Source organism: Procambarus clarkii, chromosome 10 (assembly GCF_040958095.1).
Source record: "Procambarus clarkii isolate CNS0578487 chromosome 10, FALCON_Pclarkii_2.0, whole genome shotgun sequence".
Taxonomy (NCBI): domain Eukaryota; kingdom Metazoa; phylum Arthropoda; class Malacostraca; order Decapoda; family Cambaridae; genus Procambarus; species Procambarus clarkii.
In genome coordinates, this window is record NC_091159.1 from 19,205,990 (window position 1) to 19,224,624 (window position 18,635).

The 18,635-nt window shown below is 45.1% G+C and overlaps 1 protein-coding gene across 1 annotated transcript in view; it reads right to left on the reverse strand.

The window, feature by feature from the left end:
• The window catches only part of LOC138363004 (synaptogenesis protein syg-2-like), a 233,697-nt gene that overhangs the window by 214,693 nt on the left and 369 nt on the right, over window positions 1-18,635 (reverse strand). The window lies entirely within an intron of this gene.

An 18,635-nucleotide genomic window follows, 5' to 3' on the forward strand; every position in this document is an offset into this window, starting at 1 on the left:
GAGAGGGCGAGAGCGAGAGAGAGAGGGCGAGAGAGGGAGAGAGAGGGCGAGAAGGGGCGAGAGAGGGGGGGGAGAGAGGGGGGCGAGAGAGGGAGAGAGGGGGGCGAGAGAGGGAGAGAAGGGGGCGAGAGAGGGAGAGAGGGGGCGAGAGAGGGCGAGAAGGGGCGAGAGAGGGGGGGGGAGAGAGGGGGGCGAGAGAGGGAGAGAGGGGGGCGAGAGAGGGAGAGAAGGGGGCGAGAGAGGGAGAGAGGGGGCGAGAGAGGGAGAGAGGGGGCGAGAGAGGGAGAGAGGGGGCGAGAGAGGGAGAGAGGGGGCGAGAGAGGGAGAGATGGGGCGAGAGAGGGAGAGAGGGGGCGAGAGAGGGAGAGAGGGGGCGAGAGAGGGAGAGAGGGGGCGAGAGAGGGAGAGAGGGGGCGAGAGAGGGAGAGAGGGGGCGAGAGAGGGAGAGAGGGGGCGAGAGAGGGAGAGAGGGGGCGAGAGAGGGAGAGAGGGGGCGAGAGAGGGGAGAGAGGGGGCGAGAGAGGGGGCGAGAGGGGGAGAGAGAGGGGGCGAGAGGGGGAGAGAGGGGGCGAGAGAGGGCGGAATGAAATAAGGATGTGTGTGTGTGTAGGGGGGGGGGTATGGTAGGGGGGGGAGGGATTGGCGGTGTAGTTTTTGTGTGACACTTTAGTGTGAAAAAATAATTCCCACTGTGAGCCGTATATTTCAAGATTCTTTACGTTCTTTAGCTAATATCCAAGACTACTTGTTATACTAAAAACACTGTACACCGTTAATTGACATTAGAGGCTCTTACCGGCCAGCTCCACCACCAGAGCACACTAGGTGAGTATGAAGCATGTGTAGCAGCTGGAGTAGTTGTTGTTGTTGTGCCAGGCTTCAAGCTTCCTCCCTCGTGGCATGGATGCCGTACTCCTATTGTGGTTGTTCACTTCGCAAAAACCTACACAGCCCCTAAATTGCTAGGGTCTATGCGTTGTGCTACACTTTGTACTGTCACTACGCACTGATTTTCATCCGTATCGCTGTGATGTCCAGAGAAATGACTACGTATTCGAGGAGCGCGGTCCCCACACGTTCCCTGTCCCTGCCCCTACTCGAGTGTGAGTGAGTGTGTGAGTGTGTGAGTGTACTCACCTAGTTGTGCTTGCGGGGGTTGAGCTCTGGCTCTTTGGTCCCGCCTCTCAACAGGTGTACAGTTTCCTGAGTCTATTGGGCTCTATCATATCTACACTTGAAACTGTGTATGGAGCCAGCCTCCACCACATTACTTCCTAATACATTCCATTTGTCAACCACTCTGACACTAAAAAAGTTCTTTCTAATATCTCTGTGGTTCATTTGGGCACTCAGTTTCCACCTGTGTCCCCTAGTGCGTGTGCCCCTTGTGTTAAATAGCCTGTCTTTATCATCCCTGTCGATTCCCTTGAGTATCTTGAATGTGGTAATCATGTCCCCCCAAACTCTCCTGTCTTCCAACGAAGTGAGGTTTAATTCCCGTAGTCTCTCCTCGTAGCTCATACCTCTCAGCTCGGGTACTAGTCTGGTGACAAATCTTTGAACCTTTTCCAGTTTAGTCTTATGCTTGACTGGATATGGACTCCATGCTGGAGCCGCATACTCCAGGATTGGTCTGACATATGTGGTATATAATGTTCTGAAAGATTCCTTACACAAGTTTCTCAAGGCAGTTCTTATGTTAGCCAACCTGGCATATGCTGCTGATGTTATCCTCTTGATATGAGCTTCAGGGGACAGGTCTGGCGTGATATCAACCCCCAGGTTTTTCTCTCTCTGACTCTTGAAGTATTTCATCTGCCAAATGATACCTTGTATCTGGTCTCCTGCTTCCTACCCCTATCTACATTACATTACATTTGCTTGGGTTAAACTAACAGCCATTTGTTCGACCATTCCTGCAGCTTGTCCAGGCCTCCTTGAAGCCTCAAGTTGTCCTTCTCTGTCTTAATCCTTCTCATAATTTTGGCGTCGTCAGCAAACATTGAGAGGAATGAGTCTATACCCTCTGGGAGATAATTTACGTATATCAGAAACAGGATAGGTTCAAGCACAGAGCCCTGTGGGACTCCACTGGTGACTTCACGCCATTCTGAGGTCTCACCCCTCACTGTAACTCTCTGCTTCCTATTGCTTAGGTACTCCCTTATCCACTGGAGCGCCCTACCAGTTACTCCTGCCTGTTTCTCCAGCTTATGCATCAACCTTTTATGGGGTACTGTGTCAAAGGCTTTCCGACAGTCCAAAAAAATGCAGTCCGCCCATCCATTCTCTTTCTTGCTTAATCTTTGTCACCTGATCGTAGAATTCTTTCAAGCCTGTAAGGCAAGATTTACCCTCCCTGAACCCATGTTGATGGGTTGTCACGAAGTCTCTTCTCTCCAGATGTGTTACTAGGTTTTTTCTCACAATCTTCTCCATCACCTTGCATGGTATACAAGTTAAGGACACTGGCCTGTAGTTCAGTGCCTCTTGTCTGTCACCCTTTTTGTATATTAGTACTACATTAGCAGTCTTCCATATTTCTGGTAGGTCTCCCGTTTCCAGTGACCTACTATACACTATGGAGAGTGGCTAGCAAAGTGCTCCTGCACACTCTTTCAATACCCATGGTGAGATTCCGTCTGGCCCAACAGCTTTTCTCACATCCAGCTCCAATAGGTGCTCCTTGACCTCATCTCTTGTAATTTCGAACCTTTCCAAGGTCACCTGGTTTGCTGCCACCTCTCCTAGCGCCATGACTTCTCCCTGTTCTATTGTAAAGACCTCCTGGAACCTTTTGTTGAGTTCTTCACACACCTCTTTGTCATTCTCTGTGTACCTGTCCTCGCCCACCCTAAGTTTCATCACCTGTTCCTTCACTGTTGTCTTCCTCCTGATGTGACTGTGTAGTAGCTTTGGTTCAGTCTTGGCTTTATTAGCTATATCATTTTTATACCTTTTCTCAGCTGCTCTTCTCACACTAACATACTCGTTCCTGGTTCTCTGGTATCTCTCTACTTTCTGGTGTTCTGTTATTACGGAAGTTCCTCCATGCCCTTTTGTTCAGCTCCTTTGCTTTCATACATTCCCTATTAAACCACGGATTCTTCCTTTGCTTCTCTGTTTTTTCCTGTCGGGCTGGGACAAACCTGCTTACAGCCTCCTGACATTTTTTCCATCATGTCTTGTGCGGACTTGGTTCCGAGTTCTGTGTCCCAATGTATATCACAGGAATTTATTCATCTCCTCATAGTTTCCCTTTCGGTACGCCAGCCCTTTGTTTCCCAGTTCTTTTTTGGGGGTGATAATTCCTAGCTCAACCAGGTACTCAAAGCTCAATACACTATGATCACTCATTCCCAAGGGGGGCTTCCAACTTAACTTCCCTTATGTCCGACTCATTTAGGGTAAATATCAGATCAAGCAAGGCTGGTTCATCCCCTCCTCTCATTCTTGTCGGTCCCTTGACGTGTTGACTTAGAAAGTTTCTTGTTGCCACATCCAGCAGCTTAGCTCTCCATGTGTCTGGGCCTCCATGTGGGTCTCTGTTCCCCCAATCTATCTTCCCTTGGTTGAAGTCTCCCATGATTAGTAGTCTGGATCCGTTCCTGCTAGCCACAGAAGCTGCTCTCTCTATTATATTGATGGTGGCCAAGTTGTTTCTATCATATTCCTGTCTGGGTCTTCTGTCATTCGGTGGGGGGGTTATATATGACTACTACTGTAATTTTCTGTCCTCCAGTTGCTATGGTGCCTGATATGTAGTCACTGAAACCTTCACAGTTCTGAATTACCATCTCTTCGAAACTCCAACCTTCTCTTAGTAGCAAAGCTACACCACCTCCTCCTCTCCCTTCTCTCTCTTTCCTCACTACATAGTAGCCCTGTGGAAACACTGCGTTTGTTATAGTTTTCGTAAGCTTTGTTTCTGTGAGTGCTATTATGTCTGGATTTTCTTCTAGTGCCCATTCTCCGAGTTCACTTGTTTTATTTGTAATCCCATCTATGTTAGTGTACATTGCCTTGAAGCTCACTTTCTTCTGTTCATTTTCTTGTCCCTTTCTTGGCGAGCATTCTGCTGGTGTGGGAAGCTGTTCCGTGGTTGAGAAGATCTGTGAGGTGGTTTGCAGGGTCTCAGAGGATTTTGGGGTGGGGGGTGGGGGTTTAAGGGAAGGGGGGACAGGTAGGGTGTGGGTTAACGAGATAGGGGGGACATGGAGGATACGGTGTGAGGGGGAAGGAGGGATAGGGAGAGTATGGGATAAAGGGGGAGGGGAGACAGGGGGGGGGAAAGGTGGGAGGGGGGACATGTGGGGAATGAGGAAGGGGTCAACCCGTTCTCGCAAATTCGTAAAGTCAATATTGACTTATTAACTACGTGCATAGGTGATATACTAAACATAATAGATACCCTTAAAAAGATTCATAGAAAACACCGACCTTACCTAACCTTGTTAGTATCACTTAAGATAAGCATCTTATTGCTTCGTAATTACAATTATTACTTAACCTATACCTATTATACGTTAGGTAATAATTGTAATTACGAAGCAATAAGATGCTTATCTTAAGATACTAACAAGGTTAGGTAAGGTCGGTGTTTTCTATGAATCTTTTTAAGGGTATCTATTATGTTAAGTATGTCACCTATGCACATATTTAATAAGTCAATATTGACTTATTAAATTTGCGAGAACGGGTTGAAGGGGTGACAGGGTCAGAATGGGGTGTGGGGGGGGAGGGGGGTAGGGGCAGGTAGGGTGAGGGGAAGGGAGGGTTTCTATGCAGAGGGGGGAGGTGGTGTTCCCCCCCCCCCCTCTGGTGTTGCTGGGATGCTGGTCTTGGGTTCCCCTCTTGTCTCTAGGACTGTTGTGTTGGGGGCTGTGATTTCCTGGTTTGCTCCTCTCTCCCTGCGCTTCCTCCTTGCCTCTGCTGCCCTGGCTCTCTCCTCCTTCGTCCTGTCCCGCTGCAGGAATACTTTTTTTGTATCCTTCCACATGCTGCAGACGACTCTTCCTTTCGAGAATATCCTCCTTCGTGTTTTTGTTTGTAAACACCACCTTTACAAGTCGGTTTCTGTCCTTGTTGTACCAGCCCAACCTGAAAACCTTCTCAAGGTTTTGTTCAGCCCCTTCCATCTGTAACCCATTCAGTAGCCCATGTACTGCCTCTCTATCCTTGCTATTCCATTCTTGCCTGTTGGATCCTTCCTGTTCTTTGATGCCTACAACTACCACTGATCTTTTTCTCTCCAGCAGTGTGTGTGTGTGTGTGTGTGTGTGTGTGTGTGTGTGTGTGTGTGTATTTACTCTTTGTATCTGTGGAATCGAGCTATTAGCTCTTGGATCCTGCCTCTCTAACCAATCTATTTTTAATCTATTATATCTACTACATATATTTGTCTCTAATACACACATACAATACTAAGAAAGAGCTCAGAAGCAATGGCCACAGTGTGGGGAGGTACCCATGCAAGCAGGTACCTCACAGGAAGCAGCAAGGTGCACCAGTCAGCTGCTGGAAAGAAAAAGATCAGTGGTAACTGTGGACATCAAAGAACAGGAAGGCTCCAATAGGTAAGACTGGAATAGTAAGGACAGAGAGGCAGTGAATGGAATACTAAAAGGGTTAAAGATGGAAGGGGCTGAAAAAAACATTGAGAAGGTTTTCAGGTTGGGCTGGTACAACAAAGGCAGAAACTGCCTGATAAAGATAGTGTTTGCAAACGAGATAGTGAAAAAGGATGTTCTAGAAAGGAAGAGCCATCTGCAATATGTGGAAGAAAACAAAAAAGTATTCCTCCACAGGGACAGGGCAAAGGAGGAAAGAGCCATGGCGACAGAGGCAAGGAAGAAGCGCAAGGTGAGAGGAGAAAACCAGGATATCGCAGCCCCCAACACAACATTCCCAGAGGCGAGGGCAACACCTTCACCCTCCTCTGCTTAGAAACCCTCCCTACCCCTCAACCTCACTGCCCCCACTCAAATGCTCAATCAACCCTCCCTCCCCCTCACACCCCATACCGACCGTGTCACCCCTCCCTCATTCCCACCCTCTCCCTCCTCCCTCCTTTCCCTTTCCCACCCCTGTCCTCCCTCCCTTTCTTCCCATATCCTCCCTTCCCCCTCACCCCATATCCTCCATGTCCCCTCCTCCCTCCCTCCTTACCGCATACCCTCCCTGTTCCCCCTTCCCTTGACCCCCACCCCTCACCCCAGTATCCTCTGAGACTCTGTTAAACACCTCTCAAATCTTCACCCCTATCGAAGAGCTTCCTCTATTTAGCAGAACACTCACCAAGAAGGGGACCAGAGAATGCATACAAGAAAGTGAGCTTCAAGGCAATGTTTACTAATATTGATAGGATTACAAATAAAATAAGTGAACTTGGAGAATGAGCACTAGAAGAAAACCCAGACATAATTGCACTCACAGAAACAAAGTTAACGAAAACCATAACAGAGGCAGTGTTTCCACAGGACTATGTAGTGAGGAAAGAGAGAGAAGGAAGAGGAGGTGGTGATGTAGCTTTGCTGATAAGAAAAGGCCTGAGATTTGAAGAGATGGTTATTCCGGGATGTGAGGATTTCAGTGACTACATAACAGGTACCATAGCAATTGGTGGACAAAAAATTATAGTAATTATAGTAGTAGGTGTTATATAAAACCCCCCACTAAACGACAGAAAACCCAGACAGGAATATGATAGACACAACATGGCCACCATTAATATAATAGTGAGAGCAGCTTCTGTGGCTAGCAGGAACGGATCTAGACTACTAATCATGGGAGACTTCAACCACAGGAAGATAGATTGAGAGAACAGAGACCCACATGCAGGACCAGACACATGGAGAGCTAAGCTAATGGACGTGGCAAGAAGAAACTTTCTAAGCCAACACATCAAGATATCGACAAGAATGAGAAGAGAGGATGAACCAGCTATTCTTGATCTGATATTTACCCTAAATGAGTCGGATATAGGGGGAAGTTAAGTTGGAAGCACCCTTGGGAATGAGTGATCTCAGTGTATTGATCTTTGAGTGCCTGGTAGAGCTAGGATTTATCTCCCCCAAAAAGAACCAGGAAACAAAGAACTGGCGTACCAAAAGGAAAATTATGAGGAGATGAGAAACTTCCTAAGGGATATACCATGGGACACAGAACTCAGAACTAAGTCCATACAATACATGAGGGACTATGTCACCAAAAAGTGTCTGGAGGAAGTAAACAGGTTTATCCTGGCCCGAAAGGAATAACCAAGAAGCAAAAGAAGAATCCGTGGTTTAATAGGGCGTGTATGGAAGCAAAGGAACTGAACAAAAGGGCGTGGAGGAACTTCTGAAATAACAGAACACCTGAAAACAGACAGAGTTACCAGAGAACCTGGAATGAGTATGTTTGTGTGAGAAGAGAAGATGAGAAAAAGTATGAAAATGATATAGCTAATAAAGCCTAGACCGAACCAAAGCTAATCTAGTCACATCAGGACGAAAACAACAGTGAAAGAACAGGTGATGAACGGATGAGGACAGGTACACAGAGAATGCCAGAGAGATGTGTGAAGAACTCAACACGAGGTTCCAGGAGGTCTTAACAGGTGAGGTCCCTACACTAGGAGAGGTGGCAGTAAACCAGGAGGTCTTGGAAAGGTTTGAAATTACAAGAGATGAGGTCAAGAGGCACCTGCTGGATCTGGACGTGAGAAAGGCTGTTGGCCCAGACGGAATCTCACCATGGGTATTGAAAGACCTAGACTGTGTCATCTTACGTTTAGGTCTGGCATAGTGATCTCATTGCTTGTGTGTCCTGCTTGGGTTTACCTTTTGGGCCTTGGAAATCCCCTGCTGGTTTGGTGGTCCAATAGATATTCCCCCTGAAGATATTCTCGCTTCATGCAAGCTTGCGGGTTGCTCGTTGTCCGTACCACATGGCATTGTTCATTCCTTCTGCTCTACCATGCTAGCTGTTGGGTCAATGACATCATTGACCCTGAGTCCAGTGTGGTTGCTCTCCCGATGGGACTATTTTCTGGGACATCGAGTCACTGAGTTCAGAAGCACTTTGCGGTCACTGGAGACGGGAGACCTATCCGAAATATGGAAGACTGCTAATGTAGTCCCAATATACAAAAAGGGTGACAGACAAGAGGCACTGAACTACAGGCCAGTGTCCTTAACTTGTATACCATACAAGATGACGGAGAAGATAGTGAGAACACACACATCTGGAGAGAAGGGACTTCGTGACAACCCATCAACATGGGTTCAGGGAGATTTGACAGGGTAGATAAGGATGGATTATATAACATGGGTGGTGCACGAACAAGGGGACACAGGTGGAAATTGAGTACGTAAATAAGCCACAGAGGCGTTAGAAAGAACTTTTTCAGTGTCAGAGTAGTTAGTAAATGGAATACACTAGGAAGTGATGTGGTGGAGGCTGACTCCATACACAGTTTCAAATGTAGATATGATACAGCCCAGTAGGCTCTGGAATCTGTACACCAGTTGATTGTCGGTTGAGAGACGGGACCAAAGAGCCAAAGCTCAACCACCTCAAGCACAACTAGATGAGTACAACTAGGTGAGTAAGAGTTGATATCACACCAAACCTGTCTTCTGAAGCCCACATGAAAAGAACAACATCTGCGGCGTATGCGAAGCTGGATAACATCAGAACAGCCTTCAGGAACCTGTGTAAGGAATCATTCAGAACCTTGTACACCACATATGTAAGACCAATCCTGGAGTATGCGGCCCCAGCATGGAGTCCGTACCTTGTCAAGCACAAGACGAAGCTGGAAAATGTTCATAGGTATGAAAATAGGCTAGTCCCAGAATTAGGAGACATGAGTTACGAGGAAAGGTCGCGTGAAATGCACCACACATCACTGGAAGACAGAAGAGTAAGGGGAGACATGATCACTACCTACAAATTTCTCAGATGAATTGACAGGGTTGATAAGGATAAACTGTTTATCACAAGTGGTATGCGAACAAGGGGACAGTTGGAAACTGAGTAACCAAATGAGCCACAGGGACGTTAGAATTTTTTTTTCAGTCAGAGTAGTTAACAGATGGAATGCATTAGGCAGTAATGTAATGGAGGTTGACTCAAACACAGTTTCAAATGTAGATATGATAGATCCCAGTAGGCTCAGGAATCTGGACACCAGTTGATTGACAGTTGAGAGGCAGGACCAAAGAGCCAGAGCTCAACCCCCACAGCACAACTAGGTGAGTACACACACATAGATGGGATTAAAAGCAAGGCAAGGGAACTTAAGGAAAGGGCACAAGAAGTGAACATGGATGTAATTTGACTCATGGAAACAAAATTCTCAGTAATCATGATGAATGTGGTGTTTCCCCAGGACTACACTGTATTCAGGAAAGAGAGGGAAGGAAAGGGAAGAAAAGGAGTAGACTTACTGATGAGAAAGGAATGGAGTTTTGAGAATACTGTTATCCTGGGCTGTGAGGGGTTCAGAGACCACATAACAGGCCCCATGACGATTGGAGGACCAAGAGTAGTAGTAGCAATGATATATAACCCTTCACCAAACGATCGAAGAGCAAGTCAAGAGTATTGCAGAAACAACATGGCAGTTAACACTATAATTGAGAGAGTAGCCACTGCCGTCTGTAGAAATCGATCCCATCTGCTCATTATGCGGGACTTCAATCATGGAAGGATAGACTGGGAAAACAAGGAACCGCATGGAGGTGAGGAAACATGGAGAGTTAAACTGTTTTGTAAATGGCGACAAGAAACTTTTTAAGTCAGCATGTCAAGGGGGGGGGGGGAAGGGCACAAGAATGAGAGGCAACGATGAAACAGCGAGACTCGACTTAGTTTTAAATCTGAACGAGTCCGATATTAGAGAAATTGGTTTCGAAGCCCCCGTGGGAATGAGCGATCATAGTGTACTGATGTTTGAGTATTTGGTCGAAATAGGGTTAATGTACTCAAGGAAGGGGCCCAGAAAACAAAAAGCTGGTATTCCGAAAGGGAAACTATGATGAGATAATAAAATACCTAACAGATATAACATGGAAAACAGAGCTCAGAGGAAAGACGGCCCAAGACATGATGGACTACATCACACAGAAGTGTAAGGAGGCCGCAAACCAGTTCGTCTCAGTCCAAAAAGGAAAAAAAAGAAATGCAGACGAGAAACCCATGGTTTAATCAGAGATTTAAGCTAGCAAAAACTAAGTAGAAGGGAGTGGAGAAACTATAGAAATAACAGGACACTGGAGAGTAGAGAAAGATATCACAGAGCCAGGAATGAATGTCAGGGGTGAGAAGAGGCAGAAAGACAATAAGAAAATGACATAGCAAACAAGGCAAAGACTCAACCTAAATTGATGCACAGCCACATCAGGAGAAAAACAACAGTGAAGGAACAGGTAATGCAGCTGAGGATAGGGGCAGGCAGATTCACTACAAACGACAAGGAAGTGTGAGAGGAACTCAAAAAGAAATTCCAAGATGTCTTCACAGTAGAGCAATGAGAAGTTCCAGAGATAAGAGAGGGAATATCTAACCAGACACCACTAGATGAGTTTGTGATTACCAGTGGGGAGGTGAGAAAGCATCTGCTTGAGTTGGATGTGACAAAGGTTATAGGCCTGTTGACCAGACCACACACTAGAAGTTGAAGGGACGACGACGTTTCGGTCCGTCCTGGACCATTCTCAAGTCGATTCCAACCAGGCTATAGGCCTGGTTGGAATCTCACCATGGATACTGAAGGAAGGAGCAACTTTTTGCCTGCCACCCTCCATGGTGTACAACAAATCGTTGGTAACAGGAGAACTGCCAAATATTTGGAAGACGGGAAATGTAGTCCGATATTCAAGAAGGTTAATAGACAGGAGGCACTAAACTACAGGCAAGTGTCCCTAACTTGCACACCATGCAAGATGATGGCGAAAAAAGCTAGTGGAACATCTAGAGCAACAAATTTGTAGCACAACATCAGCATGCGTTCAGGGATGGCAAATCATGCCTCACAGGATTAACTGAAGTTTATGACCAAACAAGAAACAGAAGGCTGGACAGACTGCAAATTTTTGGATTGCCAGAAAGCCTTTGACAGAGTACCACATAAGAGACTAGTGCACAAGCTGAAGATGCTGGGAAGAGTGAAAGGGAAGGTACTCCACTGGATAAGGGAGTACCTAAGCAACAGAAGACATCGAGTCACTGTGATTGGTGAGGTATTGGCGTCACCAGTGGAGTCCCTTAGGGATCAGTCCTTGGACCTATACTATTTCTGATATATGTAAATCACTCAGATTGAATATACTCGTTCCTCTCAATGTTTGATGGTGATGGAAAAGTTATGGGGAGGATTAAGACAGAGGAAGTTATTATTAGGCTACAAGATGACCTAGAATAACTGAATGAATGGTCCAACAAATGGCTACTAAAGTTCAACCCAAGTAAATGTAAAGTAATGAAACTAGGAGTAGGAACTAGGAGGCCAGTCACTGGACACCGAATGGAAGATGAAGTTCTTCATGAAACGGACAGAGAGAAAGATCTAGGAGTTGATATCACATCAAACCTGTCCTCTGCCCACATCAAAAGAATAACATCAGCGGCAATACAAGGCTGGCTAACATGAGAACAGCTTTCAGAAACCTGAGTTCCGAGGGAAACACTGAGGGAACTGCACCTCACGTCGCTGGAAGGCAGAAGAGCTCGGGGAGACATGATCACTATATATAAAATTCTCAGGAGAATTGACAGGGTAGACCCGGATGGATTATTTAACATGGGTGGTAAGCGCACAAGCGGTAACAGGTGGAAGCTGAGTACCCAAATGAGCCACAGAGACATTAGAAAGAGCTTTTTCAGTACCAGAGTAGTTAGCAAATGAAACACTAGAAGAAGCACCAGGAAGTGATGTGGTGGAGGATGACTCCATACACAGTTTCAAATGTTGATATGATAGAGCTCAAGAAGCTCAGGAATCTGTACACCAGAGGAGTGACGGTTGAGAGGCGGGACCAAAGAGCCAAAGCTCAACCCCCGCAAGCACAACTACGTGAATACACACTCAAGTGAAAAAAAATCAACAGCGTTTAACAAGATTATTTTGTATCAACTTTTATAATCATGTTACCAGTTGTTTTATTTGATACGAACTGAGCAGAGACCCAGACACTCTCCCCCTGCACGGTGTCTCTCACCCCGCACGGTGTCTCTCACCCTGCACGGTGTCTCTCACCCTGCACGGTGTCTCTCACCCCCCCCCGCACGGTCTCTCTCACCCTGCACGGTGTCTCTCACCCTGCACGGTGTCTCTCACCCCCCCCCCCGCACGGTGTGTCTCACCCTGCACGGTGTCTCTCACCCCCCCCCCGCACGGTGTGTCTCACCCTGCACGGTGTCTCTCACCCCCCCCGCACGGTGTCTCTCACCCTGCACGGTGTCTCTCACCCCCCCCCCCCCGCACGGTGTCTCTCACCCTGCACGGTGTCTCTCACCCTGCACGGTGTCTCTCACCCAGCACGGTGTCTCTCACCCTGCACGGTGTGTCTCACCCTGCACGGTGTCTCTCACCCTGCACGGTGTCTCTCACCCTGCACGGTGTCTCTCACCCCCCCCCCACAGTCTCTCTCACCCCCCCCACAGTGTCTCTTACCCCCCCACAGTGTCTCTCACCCCCCCCACAGTGTCTCTCACCCCCCACAGTGTCTCTCACCCCCCCCCACAGTCTCTCTCACCCCCCCACAGTGTCTCTCACCCTGCACGGTGTCTCTCACCCCCCCCGCACGGTGTCTCTCACCCTGCACGGTGTCTCACCCCCCCACAGTGTCTCTCACCCCCCACAGTGTCTCTCACCCCCCCCACAGTGTCTCTCACCCCCCCACAGTGTCTCTCACCCCCCCACAGTGTCTCTCACCCCCCCCCACAGTGTCTCTCACCCCCCCACAGTGTCTCTCACCCCCCCCACAGTGTCTCTCACCCCCCCCCCCCACAGTGTCTCTCACCCCCCCCCCCCCACAGTGTCTCTCACCCCCCCCCCACAGTCTCTCTCACCCCCCCACAGTCTCTCTCACCCCCCACAGTCTCTCTCACCCTCCACAGTGTCTCTCACCCTCCACAGTGTCTCTCACCCTCCATGGCCTATACTGGTATTAAAATCTACTAATAATGTAACAGGAGTTCGTAACAGGCACCTTTAACAATTCATTGATTACATGGAGTTCTCTCTCTCTCGTGTATATTAATTATATATATATATATATATATATATATATATATATATATATATATATATATATATATATATATATATATATATAAGGGGTCACAATAGATCCATGACCTCTCACAGCATTCGAACCCAGGTCACCAGGGGGCTCCCCTCCAACAGTACTGGTATTCTGACCACTTCTCCAGTAATAGATCACTAGGAGGCAGTGATCAGAGTACAAGTAGTGTTTGGTGGGTGGACTCTTGCCAGCCTGTATCTCTCTGTATACATGGAACAACCGTGAGTCTTGCTATAATGTTCTATGTATCGCTCACGAGCTCTGTGTCTGACTACACTCTGGATACAGTGTCTCCATCTCACACTGTATCCAGAGAAAATCTTTTGAAACTTTGCAAAATGAAGCTATTCGAGTTATCCTTGGGGCTCCAGATCCACGAGAATAGTTAATATGAGAGCTGAGTTAAAATTACCTACCATAAGTGAGAGAAGTTTGTCCACTAGGACAATTCTCGGTGTGAAGGCATTGAGTAGCTCTCGGCAACAGGAAATTTCAATCTAAACTTTTTAATATGCGACACTCACCTGAGTTTTATAAAACGAGAGCAAAATTTAATTAAGAATTTTGGTTTTATAGGGTAACCAACTATAAAAAAATAAATGTTCCTAACTTAGTTAATAATTAATCAATCAATTTATCCATGGGATAACTGGGCTCTATCAGATGATTTCGTAAATGCACCCATGAAAGATAGTGCAAAACGTTATGTTATTATAAAAGTAAACACTGTGCAGAATCAGTGAGAGTTATCAAGTTACGGGTAACAATGTGTATCAGTGTGTTACTGATGGCTTTGTAAAAGAAGGTGGAAGATGTACCGGGTGCGAATTTAATCGATATTCACTCGTAAATACAGCGATCTACGCGAAAATGACTGGGAGAGTATTATTGAAAACGAACTTGAAGGCATATTCCTTACCACTGAATTTTTTAAAGGACAAAAGAAGTGGACTTATATATGGTGACTCGCAGAGTGCACTCCTGTTACTGAATGGACATAGTAGTAACACCCAGAAAATAGTCTGTGATATTCGAATGAATGTCTCAGCTGATAACAAGAAAAAATAGATTTGAAATTTATGTGTTTTGGATACCATCACATGTTGGCATCTCAGAGCATGATACTGTTGAGATGCTTGCAAAGACAGTCTGTAGTAGGCAAGTAGTAGAGATTAATATGGGTGTTTCATTAGCAGTGACAAATAGAATTCTTAAACAAGTGTTTGTTTTATATATATATTAAATATATTTTATATATTTATATTAAATCTTACTGACCTAACAAATTCACAAAGACCTGAAAGTTGAAGCATTAAATATTATGATATATATCGTGAGGAGACATTCATATATGGAACTAATAGAGCAAGAACTTGGCAATGTGATGTTATAGTGGTCGGAATACGCCTGGGATATAGACATATCTGGCAGCTTTCTCATAACCCAAATGTCGAACACACAATGTGTCAACTTTGTGAAAGTGTCCAATATACCATGTCAACTTCGTGAAAGTGTCGAATACACCATGTGTCATCTTTGTGAAAGAGAAAATATGCATTCCCTTGAACATTATATTGTAGAATATCCCACACTGACACACTCTCTCCTTAGTTAAAAAATAAAATAAATCGAAATCTATGAAAATAAAATCTATCAATGCAATCGGAAACATTGAAATGGAATTCGTGACATATTTAGTATAGCGTGCATGTTGCTATTATGTGCAACAGATGGCGCTGTTTTTAAAAAACGCATGTTTTTACTTGTCACAGGAGTGGTATCTATATAGTAGGTATATAAAAAGACGCGCCTATTCGAATGCAACGTTGTGTCAAAATTTCAAAGCAATCGGTGAAGAACTTTGGGAGGAGATTACAGCGTGTTGCTTTTACGTCCAACAGATGGCCCTGTTTAAAAAAAAAATGTTTTTCCTGTCACAGGTGAGGCCTGTATGTAGTAGGTATATAAAAGGACGCGCCTATTTGAATGCAACCAAGTGTCAAAATTTCAAAGCAATCGGTAAAGAGGTTTCAAAGATTTCCCCTCACATGAAAAATACATGAAAAACACAGTTTTCCCGAAAAGGCATTTTTTTTTACCTCACAGACGTGATATCTATATAGTATGTATATAAAAACCTGATCGGATGTGAATGGAACGTTGTGTGAAAATTTCAAAGCAATTGGTGAAGAACTTTCGGAGATTAGCGGTTATGCACAAACGAACATTTCCACATTATTTATATATATATATATATATATATATATATATATATATATATATATATATATATATATATATATATATATATATATATATGTCGTACCTAGTAGCCAGAACGCACTTCTCAGCCTACTATGCAAGGCCCGATTTGCCTAATAAGCCAAGTTTTCACGAATTAATTGTTTTTCGACTACCTAACCTACCTAACCTAACCTAACTTTTTCGGCTACCTAACCTAACCTAACCTATAAAGATAGGTTAGGTTAGGTAGGGTTGGTTAGGTTCGGTCAAATATCTACGTTAATTTTAACTGCAATAAAGAAAAATTGACCTCACACATAATGAAAAGGGTAGATTTATCATTTCATAAGAAAAAAATTAGAGAATATATATTAATTCAGGAAAACTTGGCTTATTAGGCAAATCGGGCCTTGAATAGTAGGCCAAAAAGTGCGTTCTGGCTACTAGGTACGACATATATATATATATATATATATATATATATATATATATATATATATATATATATATATATATATATATATATATATATATAAATGTCTCATTGAATATGACAGCATATTCTGTATTAACTATTTTCTGATTTAGGGCTTCTATCCCCTCTTACTAATGATCTTTCATCAGGGTTCAGCTGGAAAAGGAGTTCACCAAAAGTCATGTTCGTTTTCAACGTGAAGAAATTGAATAACTGAAGAATGTTTTACACTTATTATAAAATCGCACGACGTTTCGAACCTACATGGTTCATTCTCAAGTGATGTTACAGTATAGAACATTATATTTTATGTTAATCGATTGTCAGGTGAATACAAATGGATCGAACAATGGGGTCAGGTGTAAACAAAGGGGTTTACATTGGGTAGACATGAAGGAGAAAAGAAGCTAAGGATAAGAAGGTTAAAAATAGGGTACATACAAAGATTAATTAAGCGAAGTGGGCGCTGTTTGTCGAGCAGTGTCTTCGATGTTGTTTGTTTCTTGTGTGTGTGTGTGTGTGTGTGTGTGTGTGTGTGTGTACTCACCTAGTTGTGCTTGCGGGGGTTGAGCTCTGGCTCTTTGGTCCCGCCTCTCAACTGTCAATCAACAGGTGTACAGGTTCCTGAGCCTATTGGGCTCTATCATATCTACACTTGAAACTGTGTATGGAGTCAGCCTCCACCACATCACTTCCTAATGCATTCCATTTGTCAACCACTCTGACACTAAAAAAGTTCTTTCTAATATCTCTGTGGCTCATTTGGGCACTCAGTTTCCACCTGTGTCCCCTTGTGCATGTTCCCCTTGTGTTAAATAGACTGTCTTTATCTACCCTATCAATTCCCTTCAGAATCTTGAATGTGGTGATCATGTCCCCCCTTACTCTTCTGTCTTCCAGCGAAATGAGGTTTAATTCTCGTAGTCTCTCCTCGTAGCTCATACCTCTCAGCTCGGGTACTAGTCTGGTGGCAAACCTTTGAACCTTTTCCAGTTTAGTCTTATCCTAGACTAGATATGGACTCCATGCTGGGGCTGCATACTCCAGGATTGGCCTGACATATGTGGAATACAAAGTTCTGAATGATTCTTTACACAAGTTTCTGAATACCATTCGTATGTTGGCCAGCCTGGCATATGCCGCTGATGTTATCCGCTTGATATGTGCTGCAGGAGACAGGTCTGGCGTGATTTCAACCCCCAAGTCTTTTTCCTTCTCTGACTCCTGAAGAATTTCCTCTCCCAGATGATACCTTGTATCTGGCCTCCTGCTCCCTACACCTATCTTCATTACATTACATTTGGTTGGGTTAAACTCTAACAACTATTTGTTTGACCATTCCTTCAGCTTGTCTAGGTCTTCTTGAAGCCTCAAACAGTCCTCTTCTGTTTTAATCCTTCTCATAATTTTAGCATCGTCCGCAAACATTGAGAGAAATGAATCGATACCCTCCGGGAGATCATTTACATATATCAGAAACAACATAGGACCGAGTACAGAACCCTGTGGAACTCCACTGGTGACTTCACGCCAATCGGAGGTCTCACCCCTCACCGTAACTCTCTGCTTCCTATTGCTTAGATACTCCCTTATCCACTGGAGCACCTTACCAGCTGCTTATAAACACACACACACAAAGTGTGTGTGTGTGTGTGTGTGTGTGTGTGTGTGTGTGTGTGTGTTTTTCAAGTTTCCAAACGCCTTGGTTGGGACTAGCAACTCCACTGGCATGATGCAAAGCTGGGTGCTATACCACGACAACACTGTGGTACAGCACTCGGCGGAGATTCTAGTACCAGCCAGAGCATCTTGAATTTCACGGTATATGTATGTGTATATGTGCAAGCTTAGCAGAATTCAATTTCACATTTGTAAACGTAAATTAATCACATTATATGTAAAAGGACATACCACGAACACTTTATGTAGGATAGACGTAAATATATTTATGAATGTAAGTTATCATTTTAAAAGTTCTACAATCATCTTCTGCGGGTGAGTGTTCAATAAGTAGCGTTTCTGCCCAAAACGCTATGCGTGTTACGCTATGCGTAAATTATGATATTATTATTATTATAAATCACTGAATTATATGTCTAACAGATCTCTCACCCTGTCCATGGAGGACAGAGGAAAACGCATATATGCTGGTAAGCATTATAAAAGTGTGGCCACGTCTGTGGTAGAAGGTATAAATTCTAACGCTTTCCATACATTTTCCTTTCCTGCCATGCATTTAACCTCTCTCCCATGCATTTTTACTCCCATTCTTCCTCCCATGCATCCTACCTAAGTTGGCCAGTATGGCGACACAGAAAGAGGCAGATAGACAAAGTCAGGAAAACAGTGTGAGATTGAAAGCATATAAATTGAGATTTGTGTACCAGACGACGAACCGCCAGGCGAAGTGCCGCCAGACAACGAACCATCAGGCCGACGCACCGCCCGGCCGAGTCAACGCCAAGCCGACGCACCGCCCGGCCGAGTCAACGCCAAGCCGACGCACCGCCCGGCCGAGTCAACGCCAAGCCGACGCACCGCCCGGCCGAGTCAACGCCAAGCCGACGCACCGCCCGGCCGAGTCAACGCCAAGCCGACGCACCGCCCGGCCGAGTCAACGC